We start from the raw sequence: 19,057 nt of genomic DNA, 5'->3' as shown, positions 1-19,057 counted from the left end.
AAACCTTGAAATAAAGTGTCAGCAGGAACAGTGCTGCAAGATACCACTCGGCTCCCTTCAAGGAGCCGTGTGCCAACTCATAGCAAAGAGGTGGCCGACCAGCACCCTCAGAATGTGCACTGTCTGCAAATTACAGTCCAGGAACACCGCAACCGGTCGGGATCTTGGATCCTGGCAGAGACGGCAGTCTGTTGGCGGGTCTACCCACCAAACTCAAAATATGGCAGTCAGACTGCCACAGCCATGACGGTCCAACCTCAAGTCTAGCCGTCTTGTGACCACCAGACTCATAATCAGGCCCTAAGTCGCCAAGTCCTATAATGGCTGCTATTAATATTTTCTTCATATTGCAGGCAGCTAATTAGGTTTCTCCCATGGGAACAAATTGACCCAAAGGGAAAAAGTCCCTTGGGCCAATCAGAATGCTCTATTTTTCAAAACTTAGCTTGAGGGACTCTCCCAAGAGTCCCTCTAACCCAACCGTCAGGATATACAAATGTTTTTCTTCCTGACAATCTCAAAAACATTTGAACAGAGTTACACCGAAGCACAAAAGCATGCTTTCTGGACCAAGATCTAGCTTTCAGACAAATTTGGTGTAATTCTATCAGCAGTTTTTGCAGAAGAGTGTTGAAAAACGCCTATAAGAATGCACAAGGATTTCTCATTTTGAGACCTCCCTTTTTTTCCCATAAGCCACTGCTTGACAGATCACCCCGAAACTTTCCATGCACAAAACTAGGCAAAAAGTAGCATTTTTTTAGGAAAGTTTTGTGAAGATTCGTCAATCGGCGCCAAAGTTATTAGCAAAACAAAAAAGCATTTTCTATGGAAACGATGACCTAACTGTAACTAACCAGTGGTGACAGCCAATGGAATATATACACACATACCCATATGTACATATTTGTAATGATACTTACATGGCCAGACATACAAATGTATGTTTTGCATAAATATAATTTTTTGTGCTTTCTGTTTTATAATTGCTATTTATATATGTGTACCTTTATAAACGGAGGCATAAAACAATAATCATACACACATTTATGCAGAAAACCTACTTTCCATAGCCAGACATACATATTTCAGTCATGGATGACCATAGATGCAGTGACAAAGCATTTTCTTTTCTTTTAACATATGTTATACCCTTATAGAAAAAATAAATCACATGTGTAGGTACAGGGACCTACTCTATAATCATATTTACAATCTCTGACATATATATATATATATATATAAAATCATACAATGAAGTATAAACCCATTGACAGTTACTTATGTACATATAAATTATTTACATTATGACTCGTCTGTAATGCTTAGACATGCCTTTGTAGTCAGATGTTTATTGCCTATTTTTCTGTGTATATTATTATATCCTTATACAATAATCTCAACTAATGCACATAGCCATATTTACCATGCATGTCCATCCAATGAATGAAAATCTAATCTTAAATCATGATTTTTTGATTTTATTATTTGTATTCATTAAAAAAAATATATATTATACATACTGTTAGAAATACAGTCCCACTAGTAGCATTTAATTTACAGCCCCTTTGCACATGCACTGCAATTTACTAGCGACTTATAGGTAAATCAAATATGCCAAAAAAACATGTTTTAGGAAGAGACCTCAAGCACTTTAGCACTGGTTAGCCGTGGTAATGTGCACAGTCCTAAGACCAACAAAAACAAATTCAGTAAAACTGGAGGCAGCAGACAATACATTGGGTGGGAAAGACTGACAGGGTCTAAAACACACACACACAGCCTAAACCCATTTTTTATGGGCAAAACAACGGTTACCCATTCAGATACATATCAATGTAATGTATAAATATACATGCATTCACAGGCTCATTACAGCTTAATTTTTCACATAGAGGCACAGATAAATATATATGTATGCATATGCATTCACATATATCAACATGTAACAGTGCCATCCCTAACAAAGTACAGACACACATAGCTACACATACTTCTAGCTACATATATATAGAAATGTGTAATGTACATGCACTGTCATATATAATTGTTTTAATGTCTTGTTCATCCTACTGCTGTAAATTTCTGTGTTATGAGTATTGTGATCATATGGGGGAACAGTCAGCTCTTAACTAGTCTTCTGACGCTGGTATGGTTCTTAGTAGAATTATTTTTGGTAGTAATGAATTCCATAGTTTAGATGCTTGCACACAAAGATGTTCCACCCATGTTTTTTCTTGTATGCTGGGATTTTGAGATGGCCCTGTTTAGAGTATAGGTTCCTTTGTTTTATGTACTTTGTGATTTTCTTCCTGATGAAAGAGATTCTTTGTCATATACTGCCTTGTTGGTGATACAAAGCAGCTTGAAGAAGGATCTGCTGGTAAGTTGTAACCAGTGTAGCACCCTTAAGGAAGGGGTTAAAAGAGCTTATGGCTTTACATGGAGGAGTAGTCTGGCAGTAGAATATCTCTGTAATGTTCACATGGATGAGCTGCGATATAGACCATTACCGTAATCTAGTTTTGATAGGGCAAAGGAGATTGTTCCTTGTACCTTGGGGAATCCTAGGTTCTGAGGATGCAGCACAGTGTTTTCATGGTAAGAAAGCTTGATCTGGATAGCTTATCCACTTGGGCATTTATGGAGAGTTTAAAATCCATGGCAATTCCAAAGCTTCGTAACACCTTGGATTTTTTTGATAGTGGTTCTAGAACTTCAGGCCAGGCGCAGAAAGGGTCATACGTTTTCAAGTGGCCACAGTGAGTTTTTCAGTTTTGGAGGCATTCAATTTGAGGTGGCTCTATGTTATCTACTGGGCAACAGCCCAGAGGCAACAGAAAATTTAAGTTTCCAATGTAACCAGGCCTTTCCAAAGTAAGAATTATCTGCGTGTCAACTGCCTAGTTATAGCAGGTGAAATGAAAATCATTGAGGAGTTCTGGTAAGGATTTCATGTAGCACTTAAAAATGAGGGCCGAGATGATCGAGCCTTAAGGGACTTATGTCTCTATGATGTAGGCTTTAGATAAGAACAGAGAGGTTTAGTTCTATTGTGTAAGTAAGACGAGATCCAAGTGAAAGCAGTGCCCTCTATGCGGGATTCCTTGACTTGTAGGACTAGTGTGTCGCGACCCACTGTATCAAAAAACAGCTAAGTGAAGTAGAGCAGCAACACCATTCTGATCTTCAGTATTTTTAAGATTGTCCCAGATGAAGATTAGGACTGATTAAGTGCTTCTTTCTGAACGGAAACGCACGTAGTAGCCCGAAAATAAGGAGTTGTCTTAAAGGAACTGAAATCTGAGCAAATGCATTTTTTTCTATAAGTTTGCCTACAAATGGTCTGTTTGCTATTGTTCTGTAAATGCTGTGGTTACAAGGGTCCACAATTTCTACTTGAGAACAATGTACAAGGTCCATGAATGATTTCTTTAATAAGGGGCATCTGTATGCCTTTTTAAGCCTTCTGAAAAATGTTCTGATGTTAAGGAGTTGTTGATCAGTGTTCTGACTGGAACCGAGACTTGGATTTGGTGGGTGACAAGAATCAGAGGGCAACTGGCGGGCCTGCTAGCTTTGACATGATCCTAAAATTAATTTGGTGATCGCCCACTGAAGGAGTGCAGAGGCTGTTTTAACATTCCCCTAGAGGGGTTTGATATTAATGGATTGGTGTTGTCTTTTTTAGTGCTCAGTAAGAATACAACACGTTTGCTTTGGTTGCATAATAATTTGCCATTTTGTGACAAAATTCTTGAGAAATGGGATGGTTCACTTGGGTGCATTTGGGATTCCGAAATAGTGCAAGTATTTTCAACAGTTCTTTTTTGGGCACTTTATGCTGTGGATTTTCCTGGAATTGTAGCATTTTTTGATTGATGAATTGTACATTCTGTTGCGTCTGTGTAGGTGTAGTTTGTCTTGAATGTTGTTTGCTTTGAGCCAGGTCCATTAGAGCTTTTCAATTTGTTTTATCTTATTTAAAATTTGAATTCAGCCAAGGGCCCATTTTTTTGTTACGCTTTCTGTTGGACTAACATATCAAAAGGGTCATGGAGTCATCCATAAAGTTTCTGAATGGAGTTTGTGTTCAGATTTGTGTTGGAAGAAAGCTGAGCTTCTAGGTATTCCAAATTAAGCTTGTTCCATGGTCAGTATTTGTTGTTCCTGGTGGTTGTCTGTCAGCGGGACCTGATGAATCCTTTGGACAATGACTAGGTCTGGGTTGCCAAAACTGACATCTAAGGTGTGTCCTGAAAAATGTTTGGTTTAGGGATGATCTGTTGTAGGTGGAGTGTGTTCAGGGCTATGAGGATCCTCCTGCATGAGGCACATTAGGTTTGTCAAGCGATATGGAACAAAAAATAAATAGGTAAACGTTTGAGTAGGGTTGCATCCAACAAGGAGGGCCTCAGAACTTTGAAAGTAAACATCCACAGCTTTGGTGAGAGATGTTTCATTAAATATGGTGGATAAGCAGCTTCCTCTTTTGCCTTTGTGATTTTATTTGATAGCCTAGTAGAAGGGGTAGCAATGGGTATTTAGGGTTAAGGGAAGGCTACTGTTAAGGTGTAAGAGTTTCAAGGTTCAGTGAAGGGTAGCATTATGGAGTTAAACGGTGGTTAAGGGAAAGGTAGTGTTAAGGGTTAGTAAGGAGTTTTTACAGAGTAGGGAATGTTTGTAGCAACTGGTTTTTAGAGTAAAGAGATGGGTAGTGTTAAGGCGTATTAAGCAATTTATTGAGGTTCAGGAAAGGGTAAGATTACAGGGTAGTAAGACATTTGTAGTCTTCAAGGAATTGTAGCGTTAGGAGCAGAAATAGGTTTTTAGGAAACAGAGAAGAGTAATTTAAAGTTACATTATATTACATTAGTAAATTAATGTAAGTTATAAAACACATTACATTTGAAGTAAATTAAATTAGTAGTGTATTTTTTAAATAAATACAAATAATTTAACTTTTTGGTGCAGAGGTGCTTAAAAAAAACTCTCTGCAGCACAAACTTTAAAGCTAAGAATTAGACTAAAAACACCATTCTCTTGAGGAGTGCCTTCTTGATGTAACTTTGAAGTTAAGGATGGAAAGAGAAGAGGAGGGTGGGTGGGACTACTATGCAACACATTAGTCCTGTGGGCCCTCCTCACACTGTGCTACTGCCAGAGAAAAACAAACACCTAACTATCTAATTATATAGGAGATATATAGGGCCTAATTAAGAGTTTGGCAGATGGGAAAGCCCGACCCCCAAAGTCCCAACAGGGTAGCACTGCCTTTGTGGCAACGACACCGCCAGAGTTATTAAGAGTTTCCTGCTAGGTCGGCAGGCGGAAACCTCAGTTTCTGCCCGCGGGCCTACCGGGAAACAGGCCTCACCACTGTTTCTGGCTCGTAATCGAGCCAGCGGCAATTCTGTAGCCCGCAGGGTGCACCAGCACCCCTGCAATGTTCACTGTCTGCAAAGAAAACAGTGAACACTGCAACAGTGCTGGGCAGAGGGGCCCCTGCACCTGTTCTCCGCCTGTCTTTTCATGGCAGTAATACCGCCATTAAAAGGCTGGCAGAGAACAAGGTTGTAATCTGCAGGGCAGAGCTGCGCTGCATGCAGCTCTGCCCTAGCGGATTACGATCTCCGCCACCACCAGCCTCTGGAATCATGGATCCTGGCGGTCTGACCGCCAGGGTTTTAATGTGGTGGTCCTGACGGCCACACTCATACTGAGGCCCACAGTATTGCAGTGGCATGTTTTTGACAACCACTAGACTTGATTAAGAGCTCTAGCTCAGGCAACTTGATAAACATATTATTACAGCTTTAGGAGGGCAGACACTTTACCTGGGGAAGCACGTAACTTCTGCTCCATCAAAACATGTACTCCTATCCTACAAAAGCCATGCTCTCTACTACTCCTGAAAGCTTTATTCAGGTTGATCACATATTGTCCCTCAACAGCTGTGCTGTTAAGCAAGACCTGCAAAATGGGTTCCTCTCCTACTCCATTCATCCTTCTGTCACAAAATATGGCTACTACTGAAAAGCATTCCTCGGCTAAGACTAGAGGACTTCATAAATTACATTATATGCCATCCCTATTGCTACTCAAGTATTTCCATTGAAAATGCCACACTTGGAGCTCACCTCATCCTGCATGATTGATAGATGATGGCACATCCAATCAAGGTCTTATCATTGCCAATTCACCAGCCTCCATTCACAAGGCAATTTCAAAAGAATCAATACCTTTAATGTGGAATAACTGAAACAGAAGAATAGTTGTATGTAGCTTATATGGTAAAGGCACTGTAATTCAACATGTGCCTTGATAATACTGAAAATGTACACTAAAGGAATAAAATACACACAAGCTGATCAGAGGAACCCTACTTAAAGCACCAAGCTGGTAAAATCACAAGGAGGTGTTAATGTAGTGCCAAAGTGACACATAAATAGAAAAGATCGACTTACCACCACCAGCGGGTATGCACTTTATGGGACTAATTAAGATAGCAGCTGAAGACTTCAGCACTTGGATACAGGCAAACCTGCATGAAATAGACACCAGGCCAACCAAACTGGCCCATCAGCCGTAGTGGTGGCAAGAAAATTTCAATCATGGATAGAACAAGGAAGCCAAGCCTACGGACCCTAAAAGGCAACAATCTAAGCATTACAATAGAAGACTGAATCAAAATATTTAAGGCTAACAATCTCTTGGTCTCCTCAGTTTTAGGGCGACAATTTAATCCAGATTTTAATGTGGTGCCTGATCAAGAGAAAGAAGCTTTGAGCCTCTTGACACAAAGATAGATTTTGGATTCCAGTGTCAACAATATGCCTCCCAAAGTACATCCTCAGAACCAAGCTGCAAAAACCTAAGCATTAATGGATAAACATTTTTCTACTTTTTTTTTTTTTTCCTAGTAAACAAAACAAAACACATAAGGCATAAGCAATATTTTCAGTGTACGATGTAAAGCATCGAGATTTCCCATTCCCCAGATATTAACTGGATGATGCAAACAAGATTCAGAATTATGTCAAGCAGATCGGTCACACAACAACATTTACAAATATCCTGAACACTAATGACGGTAACTGATAGCCTAAACGTAGATCCCCACATGTGGAAATAATTGTAAACTTTACCTGAAAAACTGGATAATTTGATATTCTCAATCATTCTATCCATTAAACAGGCAATACAATTAAATGGCCACATTATGAGGCTGGAGGTCCTAGTATAGTCAGCCCTGTGGTGGTAAGTCTGACTGCTGTGGCGGTCTGACAGCCACATTACAAGATTGGCGGCTAGACCCATCTACTGACTGCCGTCCTCGCCAGGATCAACGATCCCGACGGGTGACGACCGTTGGGCTTGTAACCAGCCATTGCAGCCCTGAACTCAGTGCTGCCTGGCTGATTACAACCCCTTTTCCACCAGTCTTTTCATGTCAGGGAGCCACTGGGGGGCTCCTGCACTGCCCATAGCATGGGCAGTGCCAGGCCCCCCTGCCCAGCACCGTTGGAATGTGCACTGTCTGCTTTACAAGCAGTGTGCTTTCCTAGGGTGCTGGAGTGTTAAGATAGTGGTCTTGGCTACCCTAAGGGGCAAGTGGACATTTTATTGATTAACCATTATGTGCCTCTGTTTGTCTGTGGAATACACCTCTGGGTCAGGATGACAGTTGGGCTGTTTGTGAATACACTCCAACAGTCACACAAAAGGGAGCTGAGGTGAACCATTCATAGCCTGATGGGTCTTCCTGAGCTAGAGTGGTGGGAGGAGCGGACATTTGCACCTGTATAGTGCTGTGCCTGTCCTTATACAAAGCAGTCTCCAACCCGCTGGAGTGTGTCTGGGGCCAGGGCAAGGAAAGGCAGGGTCTTGTGCACTACAAAGAATTCTCTTTGAAGTTTGCCTACTTCAAAGAAAGAAATGGGAATAAGTACTGTACCTTTGACCCCAAACAGATAGAACACTACTGGACATTCTGCCAGGAAGAAGAGCTTGATGCTGTAGGAGGGACTACCACTCGGTCTGTTGCTTTGTTATGCTGGCCTACTGCTTCTGTCCTGGGAGTGCAAAAACTGGACTTTGCTTCCTACATCCTGCTTTCCGAGGTTCTCCAAGGGCTGGAGTTGAGCTTGCCTCCTGTTAGGAAGTCTAAGGGACATAAAATATTTAATCTGCTAGCACCTGTGCTCCTCTGCTGAGAGTCCTGTCAAATGGTGCCAAATCCAGTTCTGAGCCCTTGAAGGAGATTTCTGGTGCTGCAAGAACAAAATCCATGCATCCACTCACTGCATCATTCTGAACCGATTCATTGCTGCAAGAATTCGACGAGTCGCCGCTGCCTGCATTGGAGTGTGGTCCCCACTTGGCGCAACAACCACGGTTTTTAACACAGTCCCCAGCTTTCAATCGCAGCACGTCAGAAGAACCATCATTGCTTGAGTTTCGAGCACCGCTTCAATATAGTAATGGACGCACCACCCTGACTCCGACGCAACGCCTGCTTCATCACTGTGAGATTGACGCATCGCAGCTTGACTTCGAACGCACCGTCCCTGGGTGTCATCTTCTTCATCAACCTCGTACCGGAGTAAGTAACCGATGCTTCGTGCCACAAATGACGCATCACCTCCCCTGTGGCAGTAAGGAACAAACGCACCACCTCCCCTGCCACAGTTAGGAACCAACACATCCCCGGTTCTTTGGACGCATCACCTTCCCTGCGGTCTGATCTGCCTGTTTTTGACACATCTCAGGTTCTTTGCCTCAGTCAAGCACTTTATGGATTTCAAGGAACTACAATTGCATTCAATCTTTTGAAAATGACATCTTTGCTTGTGTATGCTGGATTTTTGTCATTTTGGTCTTGTTTTACTCAGATAAATATTAGCTATTTTTCTAAACTGTTGTGGAGTACGTCTGTGGTGTTTTCACTGTGTGTGTTTGTACAAATACTTTACACCTTGCCCTGAGATAAACCTGACAGCTCATGCCAAGCTACCAAGGGGGTGAGCAAGGGTTATCTTAGCTGTGCGACTCCCTCACCCTGACTAGAGTGGGGGGTCGCTACATGGACAGGGTGCAAACCACTGCCAACTAGAGACCCCATTTCTAACACTGGTGGCAGGGGTGGGATAGGACTTGTATGTGTACTTTACATACTGTTATTGGTGTACACTACTTCCATATCTCAGACCATACAGCACTAGTATATAGTTTTTCCTCTGTTTTCACAACTCTTGAGTTTTAGCCACAATCATGTCTCAGCTTGGTGAGCCATCAGCTGTAGCTGCAAATCTGGTACTTTGAGCAGCAGAGGTTGGAAACCTATACGGTGCCTCAGCTCAAAAAGTTGTGCAGGAAGTTCAAAAGTCCTTTTACAAGCCTCACTAGGAAGGAGGAGCTGCAAAAGGCACCAAGGGCCCGGCTGGCAGTCACGGAGGCTGGTAAGCATACAGAGGATGGGAATTATGTTGTGGAGGAGGAGGAACAAAGTCTGCACCTGGGATGGCTGGAGGAATCAGCATTGCATGTGGGGTGGGGGGCCACAATGGTGGAAGAGCTCCCTCCAGAGCTGGCAGCAGGGATTCCTCTCTAGGGAAGCTGGAAAATAGGCAAAGAGCCATGAAACTCAAGTTGCAGCTGGTAAAGCAGGAGAGAGAAAAAGCTTTGGAGGGAATGAGACTGGCCCTCGAGGAGGAAAAACGCTATTTTAGCTCAGGAGCCCAGTATGATGAAGCTGGAAGCCAAGAGGGCCAAGTTCTGCTCATATGGTGGCAGCAAATGTACCACATCCAGTAATGAAGAAAAGGTCCACATACCCAGAGACTTGGTTTCTAAGGAGAGGGGTGACATATACCAATGGACTCCGGCATCTGAGGTAGCTCCAGAGGTGCGCAGAGTCCCTGAGGTGTTTTCTGGAACTGGCATGGGGAGTCATCTTCCTCTTGGTGGGAGGGACACTCTACTGCCTCCAAAAGGAAGTGACAGGGAGAGGTGTTAACCCACAGAGGAAGCCCTGGTTAAGGAGTATGGAGTCACCCAGAGGAGGGTAGGCTGAGTTTGGAGGGCAGTCAGATGATGTGGGATAGTTTTTCAAAGCACTGGATGGCTCAGTGAAGGGTAGTAAGGTTAAGCTGTACAATTGTATTACTGGAGAGCATATGTTCATTCACAGTTTTCCAGAGCTATGCAACACCTGGTGGAGTGTGAGTTCTCTGACCCCAGGGAGCTTGCACTAGAGGAAAGCCTTTGGGTGAGTGCCAGAGTGTCTGGGATGGCACTGGAGAGTTTTTCCAAGGAGGATGGCTCATTTCTCCTTCAGAGTGAGGGCAAGGGTGACAGTGACCAGACAGGTCCCAGTATAGAAGGGGGAGGAAGAGGGAGAAGGGTCCCAAGTCCTTACCAAGAGTAGGCAAAGGGGTGGGAGTGGACCAAGGCCCCAGGTGGCTTATCTTCAGCCCCAGTGCTTGGGTGGCTCAGAGGGGGCACAGGCAGGGGGACCTGGTCTGTACCTGGAGACCACCCGCCGAGGGGAGTCCCATAGTGTCAGGAGAACTTGGGGGGAGGCTGTCACAAGTATCCTACCAGTTCTGGTGTCTGGTAGCACTACTCCAGAGAGGAGGGTGCAGACGTCCGAATGGAGGGGTGAGGTGAGAGGGAAAGTGGACAAAGGTTGCCAGTCACCTGGGGCTAACGCCCCCCCATGCTTAGAAATCACAGCCTTTAAGAGGCCTAGAAGTGCTGATGCTTGGCTCTTTTCATTGACAGTTGTAAGTGGCCACTGTGGGTTGCTGTCCTTGTCGACAGAGTTGCCCTTGAGTTGGAGACAGGAGTCACACCCCGGGGGTGGAATGGGCCACACTACTACGTTGGCCATGGTAGTACTGACTATGGTAAGAATAGGTGCTGCACAGATGAGTCCGCAGGCAAGAAGAAAGATTACCCATGGGTTAGCTTATTGGGCCCTGAGATTATGGACAGAGGAATGGTTTCAGAAAGGCATAAACCTAGAACGCGCCCCGGCTGTTGCAGGCCAGGGTCCATGTTCTATTGCCCTAAGCAGGGAAGTCCATCAAGGTATTGATTGGTCTACCCTGACTTTAGGCTGGAAGAGGGTTGTGCTGGACCTGGCCATTTTTGCAGCATTATCCCCAAACTTTTTGCCTCCTTCTTCCTATATCTGTTTTATTAGCTTTAGGACTCTGGGCATTTTACCACTGCTAAACAGTCCTAAAGTGCATATGCTCTATGTCTAGAATGTACTGGTGATTGGTTTATCTATGATTGGCATATTTGATTTACTAGTAAATCCCTAGTAAAGTGCACCAGGTGTGCCCAGGGCTTGTAAATCAAATGCTACTAGTGGCCATGCAGCACCGATTGTACCAGCCACATTAGTAGCCCTGTAAACATGTCTCAGACCGGACACTGCAGTGTCTGTGTGTGCAGTTTTAAACTGCCATTTCGACTTGGCAAGTGCACCCACTTGCCAGGCCCAAACCTTCCCTTTTACTACATGTAAGTCACCCCTAAAGTAGGCCCAAGGCAGCCCCTTGGGCAGGGTGCAGTGTAATTAAAAGGTAAAGGTAAGACACGTACTGGTGTGTTTTACGTGTCCTGATAGTGAAATGCTGCTAAATTCGTTTTTCACTATTGCAAGGACTATCTCTCTCATAGGGTAACATAGAGAGTGCCTTGAAATATCTTTTAAATGTAATTTCCCATTGGGAGCAGACTGGGATGGTGTTTGGGGGTCTCTGAACTATCAATTTAAAAATACATCTTCTATTGAAGTTAGTTTTTAAATTCTAAGTTTGAAAAATGCCACTTTTAGGAAGTAGCCATTTTCTTGCTTAACCATTATGTGCGTCTGCCTGTCTGTGGAATACACGCCTCGTCAGGATGACAGTGAGGCTGTCTGTGAATTCACTCTAGACAGTCACACAAAGGGAGCCAAGGTGTACCCCTCATGTCCTGATGGGTCTTCCCGAGCTAGAGTGGTGGAAGGAGCTAACACTTGCACCCGAATAGGGCTAAGCCTGTCCTTACACCAAGCAATCTCTAAACCCCCGGAGTGTGTCTGGGGCCAGGGCAGGAAAGGCTGGGTCTTGTGCACTGCAAAGATTTCTCTTTGAAGTTTGCCTACTTCAAAGACAGAAATGAGTATAAGTACTGGACTTCTGACCCCCAGATAGTTAGAACACTTCTGGACTGACAACATTCTACCAGGAAGAAGAGCTGGGTGCTGCAGGAGGGACTGCTACTCTGGCTGTTGCTTTGTTGAGCTGGTCTGCTGCTTGATGCTTCTGTTATTAAAGAACTGTAATTTGCTTTCTTCACCCTGCTTTCCAAGGGCTTGAGTTGAGCTTGCCTCTTGTTAAGACGTCTCAGGGACAACAAAGACTTCTGCCAGCACCTGGGCTCCTCTGCTGAGAACCCTGTCCTGTCAACTGGTGCCAAATCCAGTTCTGAGCCCTTGAAGGAGGTTTTTGGTGCTGAAAGAAGAAAATGCATGCATCGACTCGCTGTCATTCTGACCCGACACAAGAATTCAACAAATCACTGCTACCTGCAACAGAGAGTGGTCCCTGCTTGAAGCAACGACCACGGTTTTCAATGCATGGCCCCAGCGGTCTGTCACAGCCCATCAGAAGAACCACCAATGCATGAGTTTCAAGCACCTCATCACTGAAGTCTGTGATGCACCACCCTGACTCAGCACCTGCTTCATTGCTGTGAGATCGACGCACCACTGTTTGACTTTCGACGCATCACCAAAGCATCGTCCCTCAGCTCCATTTTTTTCATTGACACCACAGTAAGGAACCAATGCTTTGTGCCGCAAATGAGGAATCACCTCCTCAGTAGTAGTAAGGAACCGATGCATCATCTCCTCTGCAACAGTACGAAAGTGACGCATCTCCAGCTCTTATGACACATCACTTCCTCGGCAGCCCGCACCATCTTTGTTTTTTACTCATCTCAGATACTTTGCCCCAGTCAAGCGCTTCAATGATTTCAAGGAACTACAGTGACATTTAATCTTTTAAAAGTGATATCTTTGCTTGTGTATGTTGGATTGTGTTGCTTTTGTCTCGCTTTACGCAGATAAATATTGGCTATTTTTCTAAACTGGTGTGGAGTACTTTTGTGGTATTTTCACTGTGTTACACAGTGTGAGTGTACAAGTACTTTACACATTGCCTCTGGGATCTGCCTAACTGCTTGTGCCAAGCGGCCAAGGGGGTGAGCATGTGATGTGACTCCCTTAGCCTGACTAGAGTGAGAGACTCTACTTGGACAGGGTGCAAACCACTGCCAACTACAGACCCCATTTCTAACAGTCTGACTGGTCCTAAATTTAACAAGAATGGTGGCATCAGAGTCTACTACTTCAGGACAGTGTTCAGCAGACATTCTTTAAGAACATGGGGAAATGCTGTTTCCAGAAAGAGGCCATTAATTAAGAACTACACTAAAGAAGCAGATGTTTTTGTATTCTCTTTCAGCAACCAGATCAAACCGGAACCTAAACTGTTAGCTCAATGGAAAGCCCTTTGGAGTGATATGCTTCTACCACAAATTAAAAGAACTCAAACTGGAGCTCGTCATATTGTCTGCTGACACTGAGGAGCATATATACTCCTTCATGGCATGGTTTTTCATTTATTAATCAAGGGATATTATTTTTGGGGTTCTTTTTTTAATGGAAATAAAGTGGTTCAACAATTTAGTTTTCCGGTAGGAAGCGTTGTATCTACTGCTCTTGATCTCAAAACACTCTCTCTTGTGCTCATCAGTTTGGGTGCCGCACTAGTGAGTCCAGCCAAAATGACAAAAGATGAACTGAGAGTGAGATGGCTGGAGGATCTCGGCAGGCAGATTAGTGGGAACATGTCCTTAGAAAAGCCTCTTGCGAATATCGGAATGCCCAATTGACTTCTATTATACACATACAGCCTATATTACTGCTCAGAAAAATAAATATATTTTTTCCAGGTGCCCAGACGCAGTGCCCTAGATGCCATAAGGAAGGAGCAGATTTGTTTGTTTTGGTTCGGTCCTGACACAATTTGGCACCATTCTGGGAGAAATAACAAGATACATTGAAAGAGACACAGCTAGACAAGTTACACAACCCGATAACTATGTTCTGGGTATGTTCCCCCATCCTAAGAAAAAGATAAAGTGAAAAGTAAGTTCATAAATACAACCTTGGTGCTAGCCAAACACCAAATAATGTGAGACAGAAGAACGTCACAGGACTCAGCAATACTGGTTGGAAAAAAGGTGTTTCTAAAATGGTTGTAATACAAAGATGTGCTGCTAACGAGATGAGAAGAGGGATAGTAGCAACATATAGTTAGAACCTGAGAGGCAATTATGAGCACACTAAAATATAACAAACAATGTATGGGAAACACTAAAAGATAACAAACAATGTATGGGAAACAGGGCTATTTCCCCCCCCAACACTCAAAGTTCCTATTCCCCCTCACGGGCTGAATGGTAAAAAGGAAAATCACTGAGATCGTTTGTAAATCACACCCCCTCACTCCCGCCTCTAGTTCCAGGTACATGAATAACAACGACAATAGCTTGTTCTCAGAGAAGGAAGATAATATATTTGAGCAATATGTACTGTGGAATGGATCATCTGCTTCAATTACTCCATTCGAAAATAACGTTCTATATTTTCACCCATGGCAGGCACTAAACAATGGTTGGTTTACTTTGAATTGTTGCTTAACCTAGAAGTTTGTCCAGATGATGACGTGTGCAGCTGCGGGAGAATACCTGGGGAGCAGTTTGAGAACAAATGTATTCAGTGTAAGTCAATAAATATTTTACCTACAACAGTAGTAGTCCGACTGGAGAATAAGCAGCCAGCCCTGCCCCTGCTCTAATTCTTCAGCTTTTTTTCCAAAATTACCTTTCCTGCGAAGGTACCCAGAAGTCATACAACTGTTGCTTCAGTAATACTGCACCTTGCTGCAGTACTTTCTTGATTGGAAACCTTTCTGCATTCAATCTCACTTGCGTTTAGACGTATGTAGCCCTTCCTCGCGCTTTTATTTTGCTTACAGCAGCAAAACTATTGATTGCTGCATTTGTGAAAGTTTTGAAATAGTACACTTTTACAGGAGCTATACAAACTGGGCTATCCAAATGGCCATCTTGCCTCCCTTAAAATTCAGTAATTATTTAACCATCACTGCGCATACTTGAGTATCATAACATGTTGGACGGCACCTAATATACAAATCAAAGCCAACGCACTGTAGCATACCAAAATAATTTTCTAAGCAACTGTGGAGTTTGGGTTTCGTTGTGGGGTATAGTGTGGTTTATACAGAAATGTGGGACGAGTACCAATGCGTACCGTAGTCATGCCAAAAAGTTGAAATACTGTAATTCTGAAACATTAGGTCTATTGATTCCACCTATTTGATTCTGAGTGGAGCTGTTTATACTAGTTTTTTTCAACTCTTGGAGGACAACCCAAAATACAATGCATAAGTCCAATCTTGACACAAGATCTGCAAAAAGTCTATCCCCTACGATGGGCTACAGCTACAATATTATTCAGGACTGTGGGATTTAAATCAGCGTGGAAATGGGCATGGTGGTTTGGAACACTTCTGCACGACCATTGGAAGTTCGTTTGGGACATAAAATGTTATAGGCATGTGGTCAGTGGAGTGAAAAGTAAAATAAGCCAACTAGAAACTTTCAAAAGACAAACACTGGAGATCATCGTTAACAGCAAAGAAAGTATTCAAGGCTATCAAACTGAATTGATGACCATTTCTAAAGGGACTGCATGCATCCCCTACACAGGCCTGTAGAGGAAATATTGTGTATCCCCAATAAAAGAAAACCGTTGTCATACAATACTTAAATCACCTAGTAGTCGTTATTAAAACATGATGATTATATATGTCACAGTAGTGAAAATAAATGTGGTCCAAAAAACATTTTCTGGAGCAAATGTAGTAAAAACAGATTCAGTCACATGTCAAATCACATTACTACCATAGTGGAGATGAGATGGTTCTGGGTCATCATACTTTTGCTCTGCACTGCTTCACGCCACTGCCCTATGCAAGGTGTGCCTAAATAAATATCTTGTATTTGGAAGCAATGTGCACGAAATAGCAGCATGGCATAACCAAATATGCAGACACTTAGTAATATGCTTTTTATCATTGTTATGAAATTAAACAGTATAATATATGCTAGTATGTATTAAATGAGGCAGACTGATGCAATAAATATAGAATGTGTCCCGTAAGCTCCTTTACACAAAAAGTGCCTGATAAACACAAAAGCGGGATGCAAACAGTACACCTATATTGTGAGACAAAAATTACACATGTGTTAGAATAATCAGTCATAGGTTATGGTAGTGAAAATTATTTGCTAGTTTCAAAATTAAAAGCAAAGTCTTCCTAATAACCAAAGATTCCTGAGAAGCTTCAATTATAGTCTATCAGTTTTGCGTGTGAGCGGTTCTTATGCCCACTTAGCAAATGGTTTACATTGCTTATGTATGCAGATTATTTTAGTGTCCTTAAATACGCATTATTAGAACTAAGGCACACGAAAGCACACCTTGACGTAAATAATATATGCAAGTACACAAAGAGGAATGTCCTATTTCTTCCTGTTATTATTAAAACTGTGTAACGTATAGTTATTACGTATTAAGTAAGGCAGAGTGATGCAATAAATTTAGACCATGTCCACTTCACTGCTGTAAAAAAATACAACGCCTGGTTAACTCAAAAGCTTTAAACAAACACTACGCATCAGTACATAGTCACATTTGGCACAGTAGGTATAAATGTCACAGGCCACTGGGATGAAAGAAAGAAACTCAATTCCCGTTCTGAAAGCCAAAATTCCCAACTAGCAGAGAACTGCTCAATCAAAGGGATACATTTTCGGCCATCAGTTTCGGGTGCTTAAATCAGCTTTACAAATATGTTTACAGCCTTTCTTGCTAGGAACGTTTTAGTATCAAATGAATGGAAACATCAAAGTTGTACAAAGCGCAGGCTGTCGTGCATGAGCAGAGTACAGCACATGCAGTTACAGTTTCACAAACTGCTAACATATAAATTTAATTCTGTGAAGCAAGTGTTTAAAAAGAACGCCAGACATAATTCCTAAAGACACAGAACATTTTACAATGAATGAGGGTGAACACACAAGTGCGTGTGCCACACGGTACCCGCCTCTTTCTTGCACATTTACATCCGCACATCTACCCTTTTATGAGGTCTGACCACATACATACCAATTCTTCATCATAAGACTTCAGGGGCCCGAGGACAGAACTTACCTAACAGATCCCGGCTGATGCTGTTAAAAATCCGATTGCTTCTACTTTGCATCAGCACCTGAAGGACTGGAAAACTGAAGGCAATGAGAGCTAATTGCAAAGCTAGTTTACAGTGACTGACAGTCTGGTGACGTTCCCAGGAGGGGCTGCGTGACGGCCCCCACTATAAAGAATGCAATTAGCTAGAAGGAGATGGACCCACCCCGGAAAACAACGGACCGGCCACCCCGGAAGTGAAAACCAGCGCCGCTCCGGAAAGGATGCCAGGCTGTCAAGGAAGTGACCGCCCCCGCCGTATGCGCGCCGGCTCGTCAGGCTTCTGCATGCAGACAGTCCACGCGGTCCCCAGAGCTGCAGGCGCGCTTTGACATGCCATGGCCAGATCCGGCTTCTGGCAACCATGTGTGGAGCGCCACCTGCTGGAAGAAAGATAGCTTCTGCTAGTACAGCAGCCGTTTAAAGAACTAGAATGCTAACCTACGTGCAGCGTATTGCTTTATTTCGCGCCATGGTATTATGCTAAACCAACTGTTCGCTTTTCACAGCACCGGGGGATAAACAAGAAATGAACTTAAATGCTAAAACACGAACCAAGACAACTGGAGACCTTGAAAATAACTGGGGTGACACATATGACAATTTATAATTGCTGAAGTTAAGGTTGTCAGACATGCAGAATGTACGAGAATCTTATGCCTAGAGGTGCCAAAAGGAGCTGGATTGGCCACCCACAGAACCAGTACTGATGAATTGTGGTCAAATGTGCTCCGAGACCTCAAGTCTCACTCATTGCGAGTGAGTCTCACACATATAGCAGCCTTGCAAGAACCACATATCTCAGGTTAAAATAACCTATTTTGGCTAAATCTCTGCATCTTCGCAGGGACCCTGATTAGATACACAGACCTGCTGTGGTCAGCTGATAGTAGGGTGACCACCTGGCATTGAGGCAAATTCTGGACAGGGCTGTAAAAATTTCAGAACAAAGGGTCAAAATTCAGGACAAAGGGTCAAAATTCAGGACAAAAATTCAAGAACAAACGTCAGTTTTACAGACACACGCAAGAGAGGCCATGCCTCACTATGTGGTCAGTGCATTTATTTACTCTTTTTTTAACATAGCACTATTTATTCACTGTGGACCTTTTGTGATTGCCTCCTGGTGTGCTACATTCAGGTGTCACATTACGTCCTTGTTCAGTAGTAAATTAATGCCCTTCACGGCAAGGCCATCACCCTACCCAAATCTACCCGATATTTCCTGAAGAGAAAGTAACAGCAACATTTTGATTATGTTTCTGAACATTTCAAAACCCCTGGCAAACAGTTTGGGAAACATTAAGGTAATTAACCTTATGCAATTTTAAACAAATTGAACAAAAACATCTGGCTTACCCCAACCGCCCATGGACTTTCCACCTATTTTTTTTAAAGAGGCAGGGCAGATGGTGTGGGTGACAGTCTCACACCTAATGACAGGATGTGATGTACCCATAACTTGTCTGTAGTCTCACTGCACTCTGCGCCAATGGCACTCTAAACAACTGCACTGTACGCCACTGCCCTCTACTCTGTACCACTGTACTCTACGCCACTGCTCTGTGCCACTCTACTCCACTCTACATCACTGCACTGACACTCTACTCTGCAGTGTTGCACTCTCCACCACTGTACTATACACCAATGTACTAT

The 19,057-nt window shown here is 43.1% G+C and overlaps 1 protein-coding gene across 3 annotated transcripts in view; it reads right to left on the bottom strand.

Moving 5' to 3' along the window:
- SCAP (SREBF chaperone) overlaps nt 1-17,570 on the bottom strand; it is a 657,412-nt gene extending 639,842 nt beyond the window's left edge. Inside the window, exon 1 of one of the 3 annotated variants that reach the window (XM_069210888.1) lies at nt 17,366-17,570. The gene's annotated coding sequence lies outside the window, so the exon portion shown is untranslated. The remainder of the gene's footprint in view (nt 1-17,365) is intronic. The other 2 variants (XM_069210889.1, XM_069210887.1) reach the window with 2 other exon arrangements.
- Nucleotides 17,571-19,057: the final 1,487 nt, after the last annotated feature.

The sequence above is a fragment of the Pleurodeles waltl genome, chromosome 10, assembly GCF_031143425.1.
Source record: "Pleurodeles waltl isolate 20211129_DDA chromosome 10, aPleWal1.hap1.20221129, whole genome shotgun sequence".
In the NCBI taxonomy this organism is placed as follows: domain Eukaryota; kingdom Metazoa; phylum Chordata; class Amphibia; order Caudata; family Salamandridae; genus Pleurodeles; species Pleurodeles waltl.
The sequence above is the reverse complement of the archived record's forward strand: the minus strand, read 5'-3'. Positions and strand labels throughout refer to the sequence as shown.